The following is a 26,099-nucleotide window of genomic DNA, read 5'->3' on the forward strand; positions in this document are numbered from 1 at the left end:
TACCTCATTATTTCTTTTATCTCTAATAAATTACCTTGTCTCTTTCACAGTGTCATCAGGGAATTATGTCCTGAGTATGAACAAGTGGTGATTTCAAACACATGGCCCAGGAACAGACACAATGGGAGAAGCACAACAGTAACTGTAACAGCAGCAGCAGGTCAAGAGGAAGACAGAAGAGGAAGAAGAAGGAGGAGAAGGAGGAGGAGAAGGAGAAGGAGAAGGAGAAGGAGAAGGAGGAGGAGGAGGAGGAGGGGGAGAAGGAGGAGGAGAAGGAGAAGGAGAAGGAGGAGGAGGAGGAAGAGGAGAAGGAGAGGAAGAAGAAGAAGAAGAAGAGGAAGAAGAAGAAGAAGAAGAAGAAGAAGAAGAAGAAGAAGAAGAAGAAGAAGAAGAAGAAGAAGAAGAAGAAGAAGAAGAAGAAGAAGAAAAGGAAGGAAGGAAGGAAAAAGAAAGAAAGAAAGAAAGAAAGAAAGAAAGAAAGAAAGAAAGAAAGAAAAAGAAAGAAAGAAAGAAAGAAAAAGAAAGAAAGAGAAGAAATTAACCAACTTATTTCTGTGTCACTATTAGAATTGCTATCTGCCTATTTCTGGAACCAGATAGCACACTGAGAACCAATTATAAAAAATGATTTAACTGAATATTAATATTTACAGAAGAGTTATCAGTATTCTTGAGGGTTCATCTCTAAGAGACAGAGCTAGGTGTCAGAGGCAACAGGAAATGGTATGTTCTGAATTAGGAACATTTTCCCAAAGCTGATAATGTAATAGGTCTGAAGGAGCATTCGGGAGCATTCCCAGAAGGAACGGCTTCTGGGGGGAAGAGAGGAAGTTTCTGGACAGTGCGGAAGCATGATTATGTGGAAATTCCTAGAGATATATCAGCAGGGAAAATCAGTAGGCTGGTGGATATGGTTCCCTGAACTGGTCAGGTGGCTATACTAAAAGATCTGAGAGAGGTTCTCAGGAGGGATTCACTGTTTTTGCCTAGCTGATGACATAGCATAGGTAGACTGACTGGGAGACAAGTCTGTGGCCCTGTGCCTGAGACTTCCATGTTTCCTATTCAGGAGATCTCTCAAATAATACCAATTGCCCCCCACCCCCACCCCCGCCACCGTGATCTCAGCTGCTAGAGGGCTCTATCCACAGGGACAGCCCTTGTGTTGGAATAGGGGCCTGACTTCATCCATGTGTCACTAAGGTCCCTGTGATATGAGATGCCATGTGTATGGACAGACCAGGGAGTGGCCACCAAGAGAGCTCAGAGGCCTGTGGACCAGAACGCCAGGCCTAGGATGGATGAGGGTGCAGTGCTGCTGACATAGGAGAGTCACTCATCCAGAACCTCTGCCCTGCTGCCTTTCACTGGCAAGAAAGCCTGTCATCTGTACTACTGCCACCTGAAGGAACAGAGACTGAGTTCTAGGTTTCTGCACATAGAGAAGGCCTGCTTTCTCCTGGCTGCCAGTGGGTTACAGGATGACCTGGGCCACCAAAAGGATTTAGTCCTTATGAGCAGGTACTTCGTGCCACATGCCTATTCCCAAAAGAACAGGAAAATATGTCACCCTCCCTGTGTGTGTGTCACCCTTCCTGTGTGTCTGTCACCCTCCTTGTGTGTTCTTTTTTTCTGGAAGTGCCTGCCATCCACCATGAGCAGCAGGGTCTGACTCCACATGAGGCAGTGTTATGCTTCATAAGGGATGCCTGCCATCTTGAGGATATTCTGTTCACTTCCTCAGGATATACAAGACTGACCCTGAGGTTTGGGATCAAAGGTTCCCAGGACAACAGTGCTTCTGAGCCACCTGGTTGACAGCATGACTTAGAATGCAGTTAGTGTAGGCAGGGCAGTCCTTAGGGCCTGCATGGCCTGTGGTGAGCTGGTGGCTGTCCTGAGGTGGCACACTGAGTTTCTCTGGTGTCTGAGTTCTGGTAAACCTTTGCCCAGCCTCTGCTGTAACTGGTTTGGTCTGACATTGATTGGAAGATCATGGTTGGCCTCTCTGGCGGTCCCATATTCAATGCCTGCATACTGCACGGCCTCTGCTCCCAGTTCGCAGCCTTCCACAGCCTTCCACTAAGCGTGCAACTTTGGTCTAAGGGGTTCACAGAACACAAACACCTATAGAAGCATACCAAATACACGTGTGCCCTGGGCATATGTAGGGGAACGAGAGGCCAGGACAGAGCTCTTGGTTTGTGGGCCCTCTAGCCTGTTAGAAAGACCTCCTTCCACTTGCCCAGAGACACAGCCTAAACATCTGTCCTGTGTTCTAGGTAAAGGAGGAGGACCACCCTACTGTTTTCCTGCGTCTCACTCTGAATGGAGTGATCATCTATCAGGTGAGGACCCCTCCTCTTTCTCTCCTGTCTCCTGCTACCCCAGATCCTACCTCACGCTCTCGTTTCCGCATCCCACATAACCTCTGTCTTTCAGGAGGAAGACTACACTCCACAGTTGCTCTGTGACTTCCCCAGGATACATATTTAAAGGTAACAGTTCTGGTGGGTGTCTGAAGGGTAAATCCATCCATAAATCTCAGCAGTCCTCAGAACCTGGGACTCAACAACTTCATCCTCATTTTTCTTTCTCCAAAATATCACTCATCCTTGTGATCCTCACAGCCATGTCTGGGATGAGCTCTCCAAGAGATGTATAGCTCTGGCTGCCACCAATTACCAATTTTCCACTCAGCAACAAAGGGGAAATTAGAGATACACCAGTTAGCCTCTGTCCCTCCTTCCTTATTCCCAAAGCCATGACAGTGAGGAATGCAGGAGAGCAGGCAGGCCAAGCACTGATTAGGGTTCACTGAAAATCCTGCAAGCAAGACTTGTGTACATAGGGGGGCTGCCCCAGGTTTGGTCTGCATTCTTAAGGCTGCAGAGAGATGGTACTTACAGGGCCCTGAGACTGTTTCCACAGGGACATGAGCTCTCCAAATGAAGGATGGGGGAGGGCCCAGTTGTGGCTTATGGCTGGCGATAAGGTATTTCTCTGCTGCTGCTGCTGCTGCTGCTGCTGCTGCTGCTGCTGTAACCATTTTCTAAACTGCAAAGTCACATTGTCTGTCCTGTCTGTCCAGGGGAAGAAGCTGGGAATACAGGGAGAAGGGCTGCTGGCAACACAGAAGCTGCTGTTCTAAACGGGCCATGCCTGGCGCTCCCATTACCTGCTGCAACAGCTTAGTAGCACCCACCAGCTCCACCTCAGCTTGCAGCCTGTGCTGCAGGGGCTACAGCAGCTGGAGGAGGCAGAGAGTGGGTATTAGATCCACCTGGGTCTGGGCACCTACCTGATGGCCACGCACCCTCTCTATGATCTGACGATGTAGCACATCAACCCTTGAGACCTGCTCCTGGGGTTGGCTGGCTGGGCTGGCTGGGCGTCCAGACCACACCTTCCATTACAAGTCATCATTACTGGTGGTCATCACCTCCTGTTCCTCCCTCTGAGGGTTGGGATGAAAGGTGGGAGTGACCTTTCCATCCCTCCAAGATGCATATGATTCTGCAGTGTCATTTTCCTTACATCCTTAGCACTGCAAACAGACAAAGAAGCAAGTTTGTCTGCAAGGGGATAGCGTTAACGCTGCCTAAAGACTCATTGTTCTCTCAACTTTTCAAAGACCCCACTGAGAAAGGACCTGACTTGCCGCACACTGAAACCACAGTGCACAAGCAGGAGTGTGTGCCTCTGTCTGTGTATTTGCATGCATGAATTACTGTACATGTATGTAGGGGGATGTGGACTGTGTGTATGCCTCTGTGTGTCTGTTCATGGGTATACATTCATGTGTGTACGAATGTTTGTGTGCCTATCTGTGTGTGTGTGTGTGTGTGTTTGTGTGTTTGAAAGAGAGAGAGATGAGTGTGCCTGAATGTATTTGTGAAGCATAAGCAAATAGAACTCTGTGCCCATGTTGTAAGGCAGGCTCTCAGGGATGCCGGGTGCATATTGCACGACTGTACATGCTCAGAAGGAACTGATGGGTTCTGTTTTCACCTGGTCCTCTCCTGGGTGATAGACCACCAGGGCTGCTCAGGATGGCTCTGTAGCTAAGAGACAAGGTGTCACAGCCTGAAGAACCATCCCAAGGGGATGATAGGAGGCTGCTGGGGACAAAGTCTGTTCCCAGCTGTCATGGGAACGCAGAGCTCATTCCACAAGGGTGGACTTTTGCTCCATGCGCACAGGTGCAGATGCATCTCTCGGTTGGCAGGACTCTGACCATCACCAGTTAAGGAGTGCAGGGTACTTCACGTTCCTTCCTCAGTAGGTCTTGTGTTGCTTTCCCCTCAGAGAAGAAGAGCTACTGGGAATGCTACATCAGTGACCTGCTGGAGCTGGAACCCTGCAGCAGAACCTCCCTGGGCAAGGAGGACAAGAAGAGAAGCAGACAACATCTCCTCCATTGCCTCTCACTGTTTTCCTAAAGCCCTGGCAGCTCCCACACAGGGTGCATCAAGCCTAACTCCCAGCAGGGAGAGCATGAGATGTCTGTGGATGAGCCCACAGGATCTGTGAGCCTCTGTGGGAAGACATCTAGTGGTTCCTGGAGCAGCTGCAGCAGCCAGGACACATGGAACTACAGTGGAGGTGAGCTACAGGACCAGGGAGCAAAGACCCTGACCTGGCCAATGCTAATCTGAATCCCTGGCCACAGGCTGCAATGGTCACTCAGGGCTACACTGAAGGAAACTCAAGGACAAACAATGGGCCATTAATACTGTGTGTGGCCTTGTTCTCGGAGTCTTATCTAAGTAAAGAGCAGCTGGCCTTGGCCAATGAAGTTGAGTCCAGATCCTATGGGCTATTACACAACCGACTGGCAGGAGTAAGAAATGACATGAGGGAGCCGCTGGCCCCAGTAGAGATGGGCACGGAGGAGGCACAATTGCTGGGTCTGTGGGTGGTTGGGGAGAGCTCAGCTTTCAGAAACAGGCAATCTCGCCTCTCCTGACACTGACTGGAGCCACTCTGCAGAGCAGATGGCATCACTTGTGAGGGAGGCTCATGTGGGACCCTGTGCTCCGGTGGATGTCACAGAGAGCGCCTGTCTTTTCTTCTCAGAGTTCAGAACAGAAGCTGTCCTCATCTCAGACAGTCCTATTTGCTTTGTACTTCAGAGTTACAGCAGGAAAGAGCCCAGGACAGGACATCCCACAGCAGTGTATGGCCAGTGCTCCCACAGCAGTGTATGGGCAGTGCTCCCACAGCAGTGTATGGGCAGTGTTCCACAGCAGTGGATGGGCAGTGTTCCACAGCAGTGGATGGGCAGTTCTCCCACAGCAGTGTATGGGCAGTGCTCCCACAGCAGTGTATGGGCAGTGCTCCCCCAGCAGTGTATGGGCAGTGCTCCCACAGCAGTGGATGGGCAGTGCTCCCACAGCAGTGGATGGGCAGTGCTCCCACAGCAGTGGATGGACAGTGCTACCACAGCAGTGGATGGGCAGTGTTCCCACAGCAGTGGATGGGCAGTGCTCCCACAGCAGTGGATGGGCAGTGCTCCTGCCTTGGTCCCGCTTACTCGTCCCTTCTTCACCCTCCATATCCTCCTCCACCTCTTTTCAGCAGCCACCCAGAGACCTTCGCAGGACTGTGGGTCCTGCTACTCAGGATGTAGAGACAGAGGTCACATACCAGGTAATGTCTCGTACAGCTCTTTTGGCTCCAGCACCCTGACCACCTAAGATTCCCAAATTGGGTCCTCAAGGTCCTAGGGAATCCTCTGCAGGCATCCCTGGAGGTGCAGCCAGATTTTGGGAGCACTTGGTTTAGCAGTGGTTCTCTGCTTCAGGCTCAGAGCCTGACTGAGAGGGCTTGCTGAGGGGCACAGCAGGGACAGAACAGCGTGCAGCCCTCCAGTGGTGAACATGCAGAACTGCAGGACATTATTTCAACCTTTCTTTACCTCTACCTTGTTCTAAATGGCTGCAAAACAAGTCCTAGGGACCTAAGAAACTTGAGTTTCTATCACTATAGGACACCAAAGAGACTAAAGCAGGGGCCCTGTGAAACCTATTCAGAGGACAGTGAGGGCTCTGTGTTCCTGGACTGGCATGAAGGCTGATTGACCACTAGGCTTGATGTTGGACTCACAGAGAATTAGGGACAGATAGAGACTGGGAGGAGAGAGCATGAGAGGCAGTCCCAGCACAGTCCAGGCAGAGTGGAGCCAGCTCATTTAATACAGGAGCATGTGCCCTCCCAAAGGCTCTCAGCTCAAGGCAATACCCAGAAGAACTGACCAAATAGCAAGCCCCCTGCATGGCTCTCCTACCTGCAGAATGTGTAGGGCCCTCAGGACAGATCCTACAGTCCCTCATAGCTGAAAAGTGTAAGATGAGCATCACTGTAGTGTGGAGGCTGCTCTCAGCTGATGGGACCCGCACAGTCTGTGGACAAGTTTGCTTAAGTGAAAGGTGGCCGTCCTTGAACTCTCAGATGCGTCCAGGGTAGAGGGTGGTGACCACATCCAGAGCCATTCCTCAAAGACATAAGTGCAAAAGGGACAACAATGGAGGGAAGCCTGGGCAGGCCAGCATCCCCGGTGCCAGTGTGGACTGAAAGGTGGCATATGGCATGGAATGGAGGATCGCAAGGGATTCTAGGATGCACTGGAGCCACACAAGTGCCCACAACCCAGCCTGGGAGAACACAAACATATCAGGGATTATCAGGGATCCTAAACCTGGGAGGGATACGGAGCTGGTGCATGCTGGGATGGTCGGAGGAAACAGCATGAGGAAACCGGGGGGAAGTGTGTCCTGAGAGCTAAGACAGAGCACACCAACAGGATGGCCTGTCAGGCCCAGGATAGATCGGCTATGACAGAATTAGGATGGTCTGGGTAGAGCTGGAGTCCTGGGATTGTAGAAACACCAAAATCACCAACAGTCAGGGAAAGAACTAACATCGCACTGTTGTATCTCTCTGCAGGTTGGGGAGGCAGAGGCAAACCACACAAGTGACCAGTGTGTTCTTAGCATGGAAAAAGCATGTGGGCTCACTCATGCAGACAGATCATGACGAGGTCACACAGCGACACTGGTGAGCTGCTGGTTCCTCCTCTCATGGCAAAAAGTTCCTAAGCGGCCTCTCCCTGTGATGACTTCATGAAGAACCACACCTGCAGGACACTGTGGAGTAGGCCATAGCCATACAGCATCCCTGTCTGTGCCGGCCAGCCTTGAAGGTGACTTGGTAGCATTCCAGCACCTCCAGCTTGGGCCAGGTCTGGGCAAGGCAATTCTTGGCCCTCAAGCCTTCTGCCCCCCATATCAGTCTCTTTGGCCTGCCCAGTTGTAGGAGATGGGGAGCCTGCTCCAACATTAGCCAAGGGCATGGGGAAGGCCCTATTCTTCCTGTCTCTGGTTCTAAGCTCCTGGGATTCTCACAAACATGAGTGTCTGAGTGAAACAAGGGTCAATGTTAACCTGAAGCAGCTTGAACCTGTCTTATCTTCCAGAGAAGGTGCCATGATGGGATTGGACGTTAGAGGGAGCCCTATGACTGTAAAGCAAGCCTAGGCTCCAAGGACCCAGAGCAGGCTACTGCAGGTTTTCCTAGATCACAAGTCTGTGGCTCCTCCTCCCATGTCTTGCTTATAAGTACTGTAACCAACACAAAGGCCTCCCTTGCAGTTTGTCTCAATTCCACCCAAGACCCTGCCACTGGCTATGCAAACAAGAGACCCCTGGATGCATTGGGAGAGAACCCCTACTCTACTACTCAGGCTGTGAAGACTGCTTCCACCTGGCATGACAGTGTTGCCTGTGCAGTGGTTTGGGATATTTTGGGTCTGCTCTCCTTACCTTATCCAAAGAAATCCAAGGGGCATTAAGCAGGTGCAGTTCATGGGCTCTCAGAAGGTATAGGGTGGGGCATCTACCCATGAGCCCTCAGCATTCCTTTACTGCCCAATGCCCAAAGAAGTACTTGAATTCCCTTTACTTGGACAAGAGGAGACATATATCACTGCTGGTCACAGGTACTTGGTAGTTGTTCCCAACAGTGGACCCATTCCTGTAAGGGCCACATCTCGACACCACATCATTTGCCAGAATGGAGCTCGAGTCTGGCTGGCTGGGTGGGGCAGCACCTCCTCATCTAGGCCTTCTTCTGTGCATCCTGAACTCGTCAGAGTAGGTGGAGTGGGGACAGTCAGCCAGGATATCAGCTGTTGCAAGGACACACACACGGTTATGGGCAGATGCGAAGGTTCTATACCCTGCACAGTTTGATATAGAACAGACTGGCCACTGGAGGAGGAGGAGGAGGGCCCCCACAGCTGACACAGGCTGTAATCCTAAAAGAACAGTGTTCCCCATTGCTACAAAAGGAGGATATCTAGCCCTGACTGAGAGGTAGAACATTAGGTATAATATATTCCATTAGAAAACCGTTAAGAACAAACACCCTACTGTTAAGTGGAGTCTATGCCAACTGTGAGTACCCAGCATGGGGAAGGGCTTGTGTCAGAACATTTCTCCTACCCCAACATACACCAGCACACATGCAGGTGTGTACCGAGGCACAAACATACATGTGAGCACACATACAAACACACACACATACACACCGTACATAAACACACACATTTGCACATATGAAAATAGACAGTGATTCTTTTTTCTTAAGTGTAGTTGTCTTTATTAGATATTTTCTTCCTTTACTTTTCAAATGTTACCCCTCTCCTGGTTTCCCCTCCAAAAAATCCCTAACCTATGCCCCCTCACCCTGCTCACCAATCCACCCACTCCACCTTTCTTGTCGTGGCATTCACCTAGACTGAGGTATTGAGCCTTCTCAGGACCAAGGTCCCATCCTCCCTTGGATTCCAACAAGGCTATCCTCTGCTATATATGCACCTGTAGCCATGGGACCTTCCGTGTGTACTCTCTGGTGGGTGGTTTAGACCCTGGGAGCTCCGGGATACTGGTTGGTTCATATTGTTGACCCTCCTGTTTGGCTGCAGTCCCCTTCAGCTCTTCGGGTCCTTTCTCGAGACAGTGATTCTTATGTTGGAAGGCTACCCTGGGGATGTGTGTAGCCTGCTTCACTGTACCTTCCTCTCACTACCTTTGTTCCTGAAGAGTGGGACAGAGGGTAGAAGGCAGTCCATGCCATCACAAGGGTTTCTATCCCTAAACCTAACATAAGGTCACACACTACTACTCCTTGTCCTTGCCTGGACTCAAACATGTCACTGGTCCTGGGCAACACAAGTTCTCCCAAAAAAGAAAGCAGACCATGTCCCCATTTTGACATGGCTGTCCATACTGCTGGCTCCCAGCAGGAGTCAAGTGTGGACAGGAACGTGGTGGGGACTAGGTCCTTGCCTGTGGCAGTGACTTCATCATCACAGGGCTCTTGGGGGACTAAGGCACTCCAGACAGAGCTGAGTAAGTGCTGGGTAATATGGCTAAGTATGCCTGTGAAGATCAGACCTCCGAGCATGGCCACAGTACATCCATCTCTGGGCCTGGATATGCCTGTCTATCCTTCCCAACAGAGCCTGGCCTGCTGTTAGAGCTAATCATCATCTTTGGGAATAGAGCAGTTAGAACCCAACTGGGTCTTCTGGACTCTGGTAGCAAGCAGGAGCCTACTGCTAAGGCCCTTTGGCCCAGGGATTGTGGTTTCCATGCTCCCAGGAGCAGCAGGGGCCAGCTCAGCTCATCCTTAGTGTGTGTGCAGCAGCTAGGGGTACATGGAGGTCAGGACCTGTGCCCTGTGTCTTCATAGACAAGGAGCCAAGACCATTGGCTGACCCTGAGAAGCCACCTGGGTCCCATAAAGATTCTATTTCTGTCCTTCCTCTGGGCCTGTGTTGACACATGGGGAACTATGCCAAGTTTCTCTGGCTGCCAGGCTGTGCAGAGCTGCAGACTGTGGTCATGGTCCTTAGGGAATGAAGAGGACAGTTAGAGACCAGGTTTTCCCCATGCCTATGTCCAAGCAGGTGCAGGGTGCCTGGTATGGGCATAAGGAGGGGCCAAGGCAGAGTCCCAGTGTCTCCTCCTTATATTCCTCTATGAGACTGTGGTCTAAATTCAACACTCACAATTCCTGTGGTCCCTGAATAGATGCTGGAAGTCTGGTAACAGTTCTCTCATGCAGAGTGGCCTGCTCGCTCTATGGCATGATCAACCTGAACACACACCTGTGTGTCTAGCAAAGAGACACGTCCTGGGAGCACACATAGTCATGAACTATTTCTTCAGGACTAACTGAAACTAGAGCCCAAAATCCTTCTACTGGTACTCAGTGGGGGATGAGGACCTCTGGACAGGGTGAACATGCAATGGTGGCTGTTTGTGTGACACAGCCATCAGAGAACATTCAATGTTACATTCTGTCCATTTCTGACATTTTTGAAAACTGTCAATGCAAAGTAGTCTTTCCTGTTGCCCTTTAACTGCTCTCAGACATTTATAACTGAAATATCTTGGAAATATTCTTTCAATGAACTCAGAACCATGAGTTTGCTATCTGGCACTTTAATCATATGCTTAATCATCTAAAAACATTTCTTAATGGCAGTTATAGAAGTAATGGTTCTAAGCTTTGTAGACTTACATTTTTATATCAATAGAAGAAATGTATACTAATGAAAACCTTGAATATGTATCAAAATAAATTCTTTACCAATGTAAGTAATTAAAACTTCAACTTCATAACATCTCATAACATGAGATTATGGCTACACAATCAGTTCTAGCTATTTCCTACCTGTGCTTATTATACTCACTATTAAATTCCCTAGAAAGAAAACCTAGAATAAAAACCTCCAGATCCCCAATCACAAGGAATCAGAATGATCAATCTTCAAATCTTCTTCCTGCTGAATATGGGCATTGAGATATCTTTAAATGGGGAGAAGGTGGGGGAAATGGGAAAGTTGGTTAGATCTTTAAAAGGCCACACCAACAAATGCTATTCTGTCTCTGGAGTCTAAGTTCTGTCTGGATATCTCGGAAGGGTTAAATGAGGCAAGAAGTCCTGGAACCATGACATCTGGACCTGGAGGAGGACAGTTCAGCATGTCTAAGGATGGATCACAACAAAACTGAACACTGCAGTTCACATACTAAAACAGAATTAAAGGAGGACCAAGGTATCTGTATGGACCATGTTAGTCTGTAAGGTGCACAGAGTAGTCAAGATGAAATCCTGCTCATGGTTTGAGCATGTAAAAAGCCAGTCTGTTTTGTGATAGTAAGTCTTCATCCATGCCATGTGAAGGATGGCACAGGGAATCTTGACCTTCCCTTTTTGGTTCTCTTGAATTTTTATACTTCTCCAGGGGGTCTGGAACTGTCATGTCTGATCCATATGACAGTGGATGTCCTGTCACAGAGGAGGTGCTGAGACACTGGAGGTCCTGCAACAGGAGAGGTCCCTGTGACAATTGGGGTGATTTAAACTGGAGTTGATGAAACATCAGTCGTCCTAAGACAGTGGATGTCCTGCTACAGTGGAGGTCTAGCGACAGTGGAGGTGATGGGACAGTGGATGTCCTGCTGCAGTGGAGGTCTAGCGACAGTGGAGGTGATGGGACAGTGAAGGTCCTGCTAATGTTGCCATCAAAGTGCTTGAAAAGCAGAAGTGATGCCGCCAGCCATTACAGACTATGGCAGAGATAATGATGATGGTCAACAACAACATTATCTCCAAGTAACTGAGTCTGAGACAAGACTATACCATGTTATGGAGCTGGTTGAAGATCAACAGCTTTAGAAATACATCTAAATGTAAGGCCACCTAGAGGAGGATTATGCCAGGGAATTATTTAGGCAAATAGCAGCAGCCATGAGCTTCTGCATTGGCACAGAATGCTTACCAGGGACCTGAAACCAGATAATATGTTCTGGGAAAAGAATGACAAGATCAAAATCATGGGCTTTGTCTTTACTACTCCAGTTGAACCAGGGCAAAGGCTGAACCAGCACTGTGGTCCTTATACTTTTGATGTGCCAGATCTCCTTCCAGGAAATTTTTACGATGGTGAAAAAAAAACATATGGACCTTAGGAGTACGCTTATATTTTATGGTAGTAGGAAAGGTCCAATTTTATTCAGTCATCATACAAGAGCTGAGAAGACAGGTTGTGACAGGTGTGCATCCTGACCACTATGAGGTGTCAGAAGAGCTGGAGGACCTGCTTAGCCTCTTAATGGTAGTCAACCCCAGATACAGTCTGAGAGTCAGAGACACGATGATGCAACCATGGTTCAAGAAAGACTGCAAGGGGTTCCCAAATCCAGATGAGGATGTGATCCCTCTTAGGACAGATCCTGCAATTGTGGAAGCAATGGACTATACATGGAGTTCTGAGCCCAAGACATTTTAGATTTATTAAGTCATCAAAAGTATAACCAGGCCATGGAATCCTATTGCCTACACAAGGGGACGGTCACCAGGTGCATGGCAGTACAAGCCAGGATCAGCCAATGAGTCCAGTCTTCATCCTATTCCCTATCCTTGATGTTCCTCCTGATTTCCCTTTAGGACTAAAGAGGAGGGTAAAGGAGCAGACCCTAGGCATAAGATTCTAATCATCCTCCAATAGTGAAAAAGGAGGCAGAAGAGCCACTGGGCTTGGGATTTTTCTCTTCAGGACACTCCAGATGATATGCCTACTGTACTAAGTAAGCATAGAGATGTGCCAGGAGTGTTTCCTGCATTCACACAACAAGCAGTCTCAGTGAAGAGAGAGCAGCATAAATGACAACACAGAAAACCTCCTCTCTCTCTCTCTCTCTCTCTCTCTCTCTCTCCCTCCCTCCCTCCCTCCCTCCCTCCTTTACTCCCTCTCTCTGTCCCTTTCTCTCTCCCTTTCTCTCTCCCTTTCTCCCTCTTTCCCTCTCTCCCTCTTTCCCTCTCTCTGCCTAAGCAGAATGCAAGACTGTGCCCCAGCAGGGTCTGGCCCACAGGCTTAAAGGAATAAACAAAGAAAATATAAGAAATGCCCTGATGAAGTTGCCTTACTGCTTTCAATCAAGAACAACACTTCATGTAGGGAAGAACAGAGGCTTCTCCCAGGAATTTGCCAAAGGGAGAGTGTCCAGAGAACAGCAGAAGTCACATCCCAGGTACCTTTTGTATTGTCCTGCCCAGTTTCATCTGTGCTGGTGCCTTCTATGTGTCTGGTTTGCATCTCCCCAACATTGTTTCCTATTTACCATCTATAAATACTTTATGATTCTTCCTCCACCTCAAAACGTCTCACTCTTGATATCGCCTCTTACAAGCAGGGACTCAATATGACTGATGTGTACCCCACTCTACAGAGTTGTCTTGCTGACCCTATCCCTTCACCTGGAGTGAATCAGCCCCTAAAGGCAAGAATTTCCACTCGGTGAGGATCAGAGGACTATGGAATCATGGACTCTTCCAGAGACAACTGATCCTAGCACATATGTACAAAGATCACAAGACCTGGAGATCAAATTCTTATGTTTTCAAAAGTAGCATCATATTCCATTGAGGCTCAAAATTAATAACCAGCAACCTAAATGAATAAGTGACGACAGTGGAGTTCTTGACACACTACGGGTGCTGGAACAATGGAGGCACTGAGAAATTAGAAGTCCTGTGACAATGGAGGTTCTGAAACGATGAGGTCCTGAGACAGTGGGCTTGCTGTGATAATGGAGTTGCTGCAACTGTGCAAGTCTTGCAATAATACAGATGCTGGTACAGTAGAGGCGGAGCGACAGTGGAGGTCAGGCAAGAGTAGAGGTCCTGGACATTGGAGGTCCTGCATTATGGAGGATGTGAGACTGTGGGGATGAGTCTCAAAGAGTGAAAGTCCTGCAACACTGGAGGTGCTGCAACAGTGAACTTACTAAAATACTAGTGCAAGTGCTGTGAGCATAGAAGTCCTGCAACATTGGATTTCCTGCAATAAGAGAGGTCCTGAGCTAGTGGAGAGGAGGCCTAGACAGTGAAGGTCCTATGCCATTGGAAGCACTGTAGCCTACAGCAACAGTGATGGTCCTGAGACAGTGGAGATGATGCTGACACTGGAGGTGCTGCAAAGAGGAAGTCCTGTAACAGTAGCTGTTCCTGCAGCATGGGAGTTCCTGCAATTGTGGAGATCCTGAGACAGTGGGGGTCTTACAATAGTGCAGGTGCTTGAACAGTAGAGATCTATCTAGGGTGCAGGTCCTGCATCACTGGAGGTCCTGAGACAGTGCCATTGCTCTGACATTGGAAGTCCAGAAATGGTGGAGATCCTGCAAGACTCTAGGTGCAGGGAAAGTGTAGGTGGTGGGACAGTCGAGTTCCTGACGCTTTGGAGGTGCTACGACATTGGGGGTCCTGTTATTGTGAACTTTGTTCCAGTAGAGGTCCTGCAAATATGGAGTTGCTGAGACATTCGGGGTTCAGCAGCAGTTGAGGTCTTGCGACAGTGAAGTGCCTTGTGGCTGGTGAGGTGCGACTACAGTGGAGGTCCTGTGACATTGTCCACACCTTGCCAGTAGATAACCTGCAAATTGGAGCTGCTGTACATTGGAGGTCCTATGACAGTGGAGGTCCTGGGCAAGTGCAGGTTCTGTTGCACTGGAGCTCCTGCGACATGGGAGGTCCTGCAAGAGTTCAGTGGCTGTACCAGTGGAGCTCCTGTGACACAGGAGGTGTGGAGACAATGAAGGTGATGCGACAGCGAAGGTCCTGCCACAGCTGGGGTGCTGCAACATTGGAGGTCCTGTGTCAGTGGACATACTGTGCCAGTAGAGGTACTGCAGCAATCTTGTTGCCGAGGAAGTGACTGTCCTGTGACAAGTGTACAAACTGCTACAGTGGAGATACTTTTGAAAGTTTTTTGGATTTGGTTTTTGTTTTTTGTTTTCAGAGTGTATGTCCATTGATAGTGGACATACAGTACCTGTACATGTCCAGAAAATTGGAGGTCCAGAAAGAGGGGAGTTGCTAAGACAGTGTTGGTTCTAAGATAGTGGAAGTCGTACTACAGTGGAGATGCTAGGCCATGGGAGGTGCTGGACATTGGGAGGTGGTGGCTGCACAGTGGAGGTCCTGCTACAGTGCTTGTAGAGAAGAAGCAACACTACCAGCCAGTAATGGCCATGACAGGTATAGTGAGGATGATCAACAACCCTAAAATCATCTCATTTCTCCTAGTAACAGGATCAGACACAAGTCTATAAATTGTCATGGAGCTGATTGAAGGTCAACAACTTTAAAAATACATCAGAAAGTCTAAACACCTAGATAAGGACAGGCCATGAAAATACATAAGCAAATGATATCAACATTGAGTTACTATGATGAGTACAGGATAGAACACAGGGACCTGAAACCAGAAAATGTTTCCTTGGACAGAATGAAAACGTTAAAATCATGGTCTTTCTTTAAGAACCGAGTTGAACCAGGGCAAATGCTCAACCAGAACTGAGGTGCTTACCCATTTCATACCCATGACCTTTTTCTAGGCAAACATTAAGATGGTTCAAAAAGTGACACATGGACATTAGGAGTAGGCCTATACTTCATGGTGGAAGGAAACGTCCCATTTGATTCTGTCATCATACAAGAGCTGAGAGGACATGTTTTGCCTTGTGTGTATACAGCCCATTGTGGAGTGGCAGAGGGTCTGGATGATCTGCTAAGTCTTTTAATGAGAGTCAACCCCAGATATAGTCTGAGAGTCACAGAAGTGAGATACATCTTTGTGTCAAGGAACACTACAAGGGAAACCAAAATCCCTGTGAGGAAGTGGTCATACTCAGACCACACTCTGCAATTGTGTTAGCAATGCAATACAGTGTGTTTGGAACCCAAGATATCCTACATTGATTATATCAATGAAAGTATAAAGAGACCATAGCATCCTATTGCTTACTGCAAGAGCACAGTCTCCAAGGCCATGGCTGCACAACCCAGGCTCACCCGGTGTGTGTCCTGTTATGATCCCATTCTCTACCCTTGATGATACTGATGCTTATCCTCTAGGACCAAAGAGGAATGAAAGCAAGCCTACCCTAGGCACATGAGTCTCGTCAAACTCCAATAGATTTTAGTCTGCCTATGGCCGTAAGGCTCATCCAAGAGTCAGAACAGTGAATGGGACTGGACTTCTTCTCTTCAGGCCACTTCAGAAGATGCCCACCCTGGACAAAGCATTCATCCATGCTGGGAGTGTCTCCTACATTCACTCAATGAGCAGTGTGAGTGAGAAGAGAAGCAGCAATGAGAACACAGAAGACAACCTACTCACTGATGTGCCTCAGCAGAGGGCAAGACTGTTGCCAGAGGGCTCGGGCCCAGGAGTTTTATGGGTGGACCAAGAAATTAGGAAATGCCCTGAAGAAGTTGTTTTGCTGTGGTTCCATCAAGAAAGAACCTCTACTGAAGAAGATTAGAGTCACCCCCAGAAATGTACATCAGGCATTGCCCAGGTACATTTGTGCTTTATCCTACCCAGGTTGCTCTGTGCTGGTTCCTCCAATGTCTTTGGTTTGCATTTCCCAAAAATTGCCTTAGTCTTTCATTCTGTAAGTACTTTATGATTTTTGATCCATCCCAACACTTCTCCATCTTCTGGACTTCTCTTCACAGCAGGGACTTAATATCACCTAAGGGTATCGATTCTACATGGTTGTCTTGCTCACCCTGTACCTTTACCTGAACTGTATCACCACCTAAAGCCAACAGTATCCACTAGGTGAGGGTTAGAGGGTTATGGGCTCATGTCAGCTCCCAGGGGCTACTTCTCCTACCATATGAGGACGTCAATCACATTAAGCTGAATATCAAATGCTTATGTTTTCAAAAGTAACACCACATTCCATTAAGCTTAAAAGTTAGTAAGCAGCAATGTTGTAGAATAAGTGACAATGAAGACACTGTGACAGTACAGGTGCTGGGACAGTGTAGATCCTGCAACAGTGATAGTGCACTGTGATAGTGGAGGTCCTGAGAGAGTGGACGTCGTGCAACATTGGGGTCCAGAGACAATGGACTTTATATGACAACTGAGTTGCTGCAGCAGTGGGTGTCTTGCAACAGTGGAGGTGTTGCAACAGTACAATTGCAGGGACAGTGGATGTCCTGCAACAGTACAGGTTCTACCACATTGGAGCCCCTGCACTAGTGGAAGTCCACCAAAATCAGAGGTCCTGCAACATTGCACTTCCTGCAATAGTGAAAGTCCTGAGACAGTGGTAATGGGGCTGGGATAGTGGATGGCCTACACTAATGCAGGGGCTGCAACAGTCGAGTAACTGGAACAGTGAGTGTCCTGAGAGAGTGGAGGTCCTGTGATAGTGGACATGCTTGAACAGCAGAGGTCCTATGAGGCTGGAAGTCCTGTGACGGTGGTGGAACTGAGACAGTGGAGGTTCTTCAACAGTTAAGGTCTTGAGACAGAGCCATTGGTCCAAAAATGGAGGTCCTGCAACAGTGGACTTCCTGTGCCAGTAGAGGTCCTACAAATTGCAAGTCCAAAGACAGGGGCAAGCTGGGACAGAGGTTGCCCTAGGATAATGGACGTCCTCTGAGAGTGGGGGTTCCGGGACTGGAGAGTCTCTGGGACAAGGGAGGTCCTGCTACAATGGCCATCAAAGTGCTTATAAGGAAGACACAATGCTGCCAGCCAGGAATGGCTAGCACAGAAAGAAGGAGGATGATTGACAACCCAAAAGTCATCTCACTTCTCCAAGAAATTGAGTATTAGACAAATCTACACCTTGTCATGGTGAGTGTTGAAGCTCAACAGCTCTACAAATATATGTGGATGCCGGCCCACCTAGAGGAGTACAAGGCCAGGGAAATATTTAGGCAAATAAGAGCAGAATTGAGCTACCAGGATGGGCATAGTACAGTTAACAGGGACCTGAAAACATAATATTTTCTTGGACAAGAATGGAAAAGTCAAAATCATCGACTTTGTCCTTAGTGCCCAAGTTGAACCAGAGCAAATCCTGAACCAGAACTGTAGTGCTTATCTGTTTAGTTCTCCTGAACTCTCTCTAGGTAAATTTTATGATGGTCTAAAGAAGGACATATGGACCTTAGAAGGAGGCTCAAAATTTATTGTACTAGCAAACATCCCATTTGACTCTGTTGTCATACTAGGGCTGAGAAGATAAGTTGTGGCATGTGTGTATCTTTCCCACAGTGGTGTGTCAGAAGTTCTTTAGGACCTTCTTAGCCTCTTAATGACAGTCAATCCCAGATATTGTCTGAAAGTCACAGACATGATGAAACCACCCAGGATCAAGGAAGAGTGCAAGAGGTTCCCAAATCCCCAAGAGGAACTGATCCCTCTAGGCTGGATCCTGAAATTGTGGAAGCAATGGAATAAATATATTGTGCTCCCAGCCAAAGATATTTTAGACGTATTAAGTCAAAGAAAATAAAACCAGACAATGACATCCTGTTCCTTCCTGCAGGCTCTCCAGGAGCATGGCTGTACAATGCAGACTCAGACAGTGATAGAATTTATGGCCTTCCTCCTTACTCTTAATGGGCCATCCCTCTAGGGCTAAAGAAGAATTGAAGCAAGCCCACCCTAGGCATATAGGTCTAGTCTTATCCAATAGTCTAGGGAATGCCTATGGCCATAACGCTAGTAAAAGAAGAGGCAGAAGACCACCTGGGCCTGGACTACTTCAGCCCACATCCGGAAGATACCCACACTGGAACAAGAATACATATATGGCAGGAGTGTGTCCTACATTCACTCAACAAGCAGTCTCATTGACAAGAGAAGCAGCAATGAGAACACAGAAGACACTCTACTCCCTGATGTGCCTCAGCAGAGGGCAAGACATTCCCCAGCAGGGGCCTCCACCAGAAGCTTTATGGGATTGATCAGAAATTAGGAAATACCTTGATGAAGCTATTTTGCTGCTTTCCATCAAGAAAGCAACCTCTGCTGGGACAGATCAGAGTCACTATGCTGCCCCACCCCAAACCCAGAAATGAGGCACAGGAAGAGCATATGGAGAACAAGTGGCAGACAGGCACAGCCTAGGTTCATTTGTGCTTTGTCCTTCCCAGTTTGCTCTGTCCTGCTTGCTCCAGCCTCTCGTTTGCATTTCCCCAAAATTGTTTCCTTCTTATGCTCTGTAAGGACTAAGGATTCTTGCTCTGCCCCAAGATTTATCCCTCTCTTGGATTTCTCCTCTTCCAACAGGGAGAAAATTCGCTGATGTGTTCCCCACTCTACAGACTTGTCTTGTTCTACCCATTCCTGAAACTGGCCTGCACCAGTCCCTAAAGACAACAGTTTCCACAAGGTGAGGACTAGTGGACTATGGGCTCAGGGAATCTTCCAGATCCATGGAGGAAATGCTGCCAGACCAGTCATGGTCATGGCAGATATACTAAGGATGATTGACAACAACAGCTTTGTGGTCAAGATGAAGGTCAACAGCTTTACAAACTCATCTGAATGTCTGGCCAACTATAGGAGGACATAGCCAGAGAAATATTTAGGTAAATTCGAGCAGCATTGAGCTACCTGATAGGCACAGTATAGATAACAGGGACCTGAAAGCAGATAATATATTCTTGGACAAGAATGGAAAAGTAAAAATCATGGATTTTTTTCCTTAGTACTCAGGAACTTACATTCTGTAAGTACTTTATGAGTCTTGCTACACCTGAAGACTTCCACAGAACTTTAGAGACTTGTCTTGCTGATGCCAGCCCTTCTTCTGGACTCTATCATCCCCTCAAGGCAACAGCTTCCAAAATGTGAGGACTAGAGGTTCACAGGCTCATGGAATCTTCCCATGGCTACTGGTCACTGCGCATGTGGCCATCAGTATCACGAGCCACAGATCAAATTCTTGTATTTTCAAAAGTAAAGTCACATTCCATTAAGTCTCACGATTAATACCAAGCAGTGTTTTAGAATAAGTGACAACAGAGATGCTGTGACAGTGCACGTCCTGGGACAGTGTAGATCTTGAAACAGTGGAGCCACTGAGATAGTGGAGGTCCTGAGACAGTGGAGGTCCTGCAACATAGAGGTCCGGAGACAGTGGAGCTTCTGTCACAATGGAGTTGCTCTAATAGTGGACATCTTTTGACAGTGGAGGTCCTGGGACAGTAGAGTTCCCGCAAGATTGGAATTCCTACAATAGTGGAGGTTCTGAGAGAGTGAGGTGCTGGTCTTGCAACATTGGAAGTCTCGATACAATAGAGGTAAGTGTGGGACAGTGGAGGTCCAGCAACGATGGAGGAGATGCAACAGTGAAGTCCTTGAAATTAGAGGTAAAGCAACATTGGAATTCCTCCAATACCGGAGGTCCTCATACAGTGGAGATGAGGCTATGACAGTGGAATTCCTCTACCAGTGGAGATGCTGCAACAGTGGAAGAACTGCAACAGTGGAGGTCCTGAGACATTGGACATCCTGAGTCATGGAAGTTATTGTGAAAATGGACATGCTTGAACAGTAGAGTAATTTTGAGGGTGGTGGTCCTCTGACAGTGGTTGTCATGCAACAGTGGAGATCCTGCAACATTGGAAGTCCTGTAACAGTTGCGATCCTGAGACAATGCAGTTGCTACAACATTGTAGGTACTGCAACAGCAGAAGTCCTGCAACAGAGGAGGAGTTGGGTCAGTGAAGGGAATGGGATAGTGGAGGTCCTGCAACAGTGGAAGTCCTCAAAAGTAGAGGTACTGCATCATTGGAATTCCTTCCCTACTGGAGATTCTGAGACAGTGCACGTAAGGCTCAGACAGTGGAAGTCCTTTGCTAATGGATGCACTGCAACATTGGAGGTCCTCAAACAATTTAGTCTCTGCAATAGTGGAAGTCCTAAGAGAGTAGAGGTACTGTGATAGCAGGAATTGAACCTGGACAAATGATGAACTGGTATTGTGCGCCACTTTGTTTCTCCATAACCCTTGCTAGGAAATATTTACGATGGTCCCAAAATTGACATATGGACCTTAGGGGTATGTGTATAACGTGTGGTAATAGGAAGGGTCCCATTGAACTTTGTTGTCATACAAGAGCTGAGAAGACATGTTGTGCCATGTAAGTAACCTGCCCACTGCAGAGTGTCAGAAGAGCTGGCAGACATGCTTGGCTTCTTAAGGACAGCCAACCCCAGATATATGCTGATATTCACAAACATAATTATGCACCAGTGCTTCAAGGAAGACTGGAGGGCATTCCTGAATCCCTATGAAGAACGGTTCCCTCTTATGCTAGAAACAGCCATTGTTGATGCGATGCTATACATTGTATTTTAAGTCCAAAATATTATAGATTAATTACATCAAGAAACCCTAACCAAACAGTGGCATCTTATGGCTTACTGCAAGTGTTGTCTCTCTAGTGGCATCGTTCTAAGAACCCAGGCTCAATCAGTGAGGCAAGTTGTGGCGCCATTACCTACCCTTCATGATGCTTCTGCATTCCCTGTAGAACTAGAGAAGTGTGGAAGCGAGCACACCCTAGTTACACTGGTCTAGTCTTCCTCCATTGGTCTCCTGTCTGCAATTTTGACCATAAGGGTAGTCAAAGAGGAGGCAGAAGAGCCTCTGGGCCTGGCCTTCTCTTCAGGACAATACAGAGGACCCACACTGGACAAATCATACATGCTGTACATACCATGCATACTGTACACATCATGCATACATGCCAGGAGAGGCTCCTGCATTCATCCAACAAGCAGCCTCAGTGATAAGAGCAGCAGCAATGAGAACTCAGAAAACAACCTATTCTCCCACTGTGCCTCAGTAGAGGTCTTGCACATTGGAGGTCCTGAGACAGGGTGGTTTCTGCAACAGCAGTGATCCTGTGATAGTGGAGGCGCTTGGACAGGGAAGGTGCTGCGGCAGTGGACGTCAAGCTCAAAGTGCTTGTACAGAAGGAGCAATGGTGGCAGCTGAACAAGACCATGACGGATAGAACGATGAGGTTCGACCACCCCAACATTGTCTTGCTCCTCCACCTAACTGAGTCACAGATAAGACTATACCTAGTCAAGTTGCTGGTTGAAGATCAACAGCTTTGCAAATGCATCTGAAATTCTGGTCACATAGAAGAGGACAAGGCCAGTGAAATACCTAGGCAAATAACAGTAGCACAAATGATCTGTTGTGATGGGCACAATTTAGTTCACAGGAATCTGAGCTAGAAAATATTTTCTTGGACAAGAAAGGAAAAATCAATATCATGTGCTTTGTCCTGAGTACACAAGTTGAATCACAGCATGTCCTGATAGGCACTGTTGTATTTACTCGGGTGATGACGTGCAAAATTTATGGTAGTCCAAAGAACACAAGAGGGAACTTAGGTGTAGTCTTATATTTCATGAGATTTGGAAAGGTCCCATTTGACTCTGTCTTCATAGAACAGGTGTGTATCCTGCCTGCTTTGTGGTGTCAGAAGAGCTGGAGGACTTGCTAAACTCTTAATGTGAGTCAATCCCACATGTACTCTAACAGTCAAAGATGTGTGCATGCACCCCTGGTTCAAGGAATACTGGAAGGGGGTTCTTAAATCCCTATGAGGACCTGATCCCTTCATTCCAGATCTTGCAATCATGGTAGCAAAGGAATGGATTAGGTTCCAAGCCCATATTTTAGATTTATTACTTCAATAAAAGTATAACCAGACCATGGCGTCCTATTGCTTCCTGAAAGTGGGAGCTCTACAATAGCATAAATGCACAACCCAGGTTCAGCCAGTGAGTCCAGTTATGGCCCCATTCTCTACCTTTGATGATGCTGATGATGCTTACCTCTAGGACTAAAGAGGATTGGAAGCACGCCTAACTTAGGCATATTGGACTCATCATCATCCAATGGTCTAATGGCAGCCTATGGCCATAAGACTAGTCAAAGAAGATGGAGAAGAACCACTGGGCCTGGCCTTCTTTTCTTCAGGCTACTCCAAATGACACCCACACTAAAGAAGGCATACTTACACACCAAGATTGTCTCTTGCAGTCACTCAACAAGGACCCTTAGGGAGAAGAGCAGCAGCATTGCAAACACAAAGGCAATCTACTCTCCTGCTGGGTCCCAGCAGAGGGCAGGAATGTCTCCAAAGGGTCCGGTCCAGAGTCTTTAAGTGATGCACCCAGAAGATAGGAAATGCCCTGATGAGGCTGTGTTGCTGCTTTCCAACAAGAAAGAAACCTCACGTGGGACAGAACAGTGTCCTCCCAGAAATGGGATACAGGGAGAGATTCCAGAGAAAAAGTAGCAGGAAGGGCCCAGGTACTAGGACTAGAGTGCTGTGGATTCATGGACATTTCCAGGGGCTATTAGCCGTAGCACATGGGGCCATCATCACAAGAGCAGAACGGATTATTACATTATCAAATATAAGATCACATTCATGTAAGCCTCAAAACTGGTAACCAGAAATGTCACTAAATAAGAATCAACAACAGCTCTGCCACAGCTCTCCATACCCAAAATCTGCCTGGAGAGAATTGGTCTCCCAGTAGTACTGACAGGGAGGCTTGCACGAGAGACAAGCCACAGTCAGAGACAGGAAGAACAGCTTACACCAGGGATGACCAGAAGATGAAAATTAAGGGCAAGAACAACAGCAACAGAAGCCAAGGCTACTTGGCAGCATCAGAACCCAGAACTCCCACCACAGTGAGCCCTGGATACCTCAACACACCACAAAAGGAAGAATCTGATTTAAAATCACATCTCATGGTGCTGGAAGAGGACTTTAAGAAGGCCATAAAAAACTCCCTTAAAGAAATACAGGAGAATACAGGTAAACAAATAGAAGCCCTTAAAGAGGAAACACAAAAATCCCTCAAGGAAATACAGGAAAACACAAACAAAGGGGTGAAGGAATTGAGCAAAACCATCTAGGATTAAAAATGGAAACTGAAACAATAAAGAAATCACAAAGAAAGACAACCCTGGAAATAGAAAACCTAGGAAAGAGATCAGGAGACATAGATGCAAGCATCACCAACAAAACACAGAGATAGAAGAGAGTCTCAGCAGCAGAAGCTACCATAGAAAACACTGACACAACCGACAAAGAAAATACAAAATGCAAAAGGCTCCTCACCCAAAACATCCAGGAATTCCAAGACAAAAGGAGGAGACCAAACCTAAGGATAAGAGGTACAAAAGAGAGCAAAGATTCCCAACTTAAAGGAACAGTAAATATCTTCGGCAAAATGCCAGCCCAGGCTACTATACCCATCAAAATATTCAATTACCATAGATGGAGAAACATTCCATGACAAAACCAAATTTACAAAATGCCTTTCCACAAAGTCAGCCCTACAAAGGATAAGAGATGGAAACACCAACACAAGGAGGGAAAGTACACCCTAGAAAAAGCAAGAAAGTAATCTTCTTTCAACAAACCCAAAAAAGATAGCCACACAAACATAAAAATAACATAAAAAACAACAGGATGCAGCAATCACTATTCTTTAATATCTCTTAACATCAATGAACCCAAGTTCACAATAAAAAGACATAGACTAGCAGACTGAATACATAAACAGTACCCAGAATTTTGCTGCCTACAGGAAATATACTTCAGTGTCAAAGAGGAAAGGGATGGAAAACAATTTTTCAAGCAATTGATCCCAAGAAATATGCTGGTGCAGCCATTCTAATATTGAATAAAATCGACTTTTAACCAAAGGTATCAAAAAATGAAAAACACATCATACTCATCAAAGGAAAAATCAACCAAGAAGAACTCTGAATTCTGAACATCTCTCCTCCAAAGACAAGGGCACCCACCTTCATGAAAGAAATATTACTTAAGCTCAAAGCACACATTGCACCTCACACAATAATAGTGGGAGACTTCAACACATCACTATCAGCAATGGACTGATCATAGAAACAAAACTAAACAGAGACACAGCTAAACTAACAGAAGTAATGGACCAAATGGACATAACAGGGATCTATAGAACATTTTATCCTAAATCAAAAGAATATACCTTCTTCTCAGCACCTCATGGTGCCATCTCCAAAACGGACCATATAATTGGACACAAAACATACCTCAACAGATATATAAAGATTGAAATAATGCCATGCCTATCAGAGCTCTATGGAGCAAGGGTGGTGTTCAATAGCAGCAGAAAAAAACAGAAAGCCCACTTACACATGGAAGAACAACAATGCTCTACTCAATGATAACTTTGTCAAGAAAGAACCAAGGAAAGAAATCAAAGACTTGTTAGAATTTAATAAAAATGAAGGCACAATATACCCAAACATAAGGTACACAATGAAAGCAGTGCTAAGAGGAAAAACCATAGCTCTGAGTGCCTCCAAAAAGAAAATGGAGAGAGCTTACACTAGCAGCTTTACAGCACACCTGAAAGCTCTAGAACAAAATGAGGCAAATAAACCCATGAGGAGTACATGGCAGGAAATAATCAAATTTAGGGCTGAAACCAAGCAAGTAGAAACAGATATAACTATACAAAGAATCAACAAAACCAGGAGCTGGTTCTTTGAGAACATCAACAAGATAGATAAATCCTTATGCAGACTAACCAGAGGGCACAGAGACAGTATCCAAATTAACAAAATCAGAAATGAGAAGGGCGATGTAACAGTATAAACAGGATAATCAGAAAATCATCAGATCCTGCTACAAAACACAACTGGAAAATCTGGAAGAAATAAACAATTTTCTAGGCAGACACCAAATACCAAAATTAAATCAGGATCAGATAAACATTACCCATAATGATATAGTAGCATTCATTTAAAGTCTCCCAACGATAAAAGAAGCGCAGGAGTAGATGAGTTTAGTGCAGAATTCTATCAGACATTCAGAGAAGACCTAATACCACTATGCTTCAAACTATTCCACAAAATAGAAACAATAGGAAGACTACCCAATTTGTGCTAAGAAGCCACACTTCCCCTGATAGCAGAGCCTTACAAATGCCCAACAAAGAAAGAGCACTTCATACCAGTTTCCCTTATGAATATCAATGCAAAAATATTCTATGAAATTCTTCCAAACCGAATCCAAGAACACATCAAAATGATCATTCACCACAATCAAGTACGCTTCATCCCAGGGATACAGAGATAGTTCAATATACAGAAATGCACCAGTGTAAACCA

General features: G+C 46.7%; 1 long non-coding RNA gene across 1 annotated transcript in view; it reads left to right on the forward strand.

Moving 5' to 3' along the window:
• The window catches only part of LOC127673638 (uncharacterized), a 200,407-nt gene that overhangs the window by 97,992 nt on the left and 76,316 nt on the right, over nt 1–26,099 (forward strand). The window lies entirely within an intron of this gene.

The sequence above is a fragment of the Apodemus sylvaticus genome, chromosome 23 (genome assembly GCF_947179515.1).
Source record: "Apodemus sylvaticus chromosome 23, mApoSyl1.1, whole genome shotgun sequence".
In the NCBI taxonomy this organism is placed as follows: Eukaryota; Metazoa; Chordata; class Mammalia; order Rodentia; family Muridae; genus Apodemus; species Apodemus sylvaticus.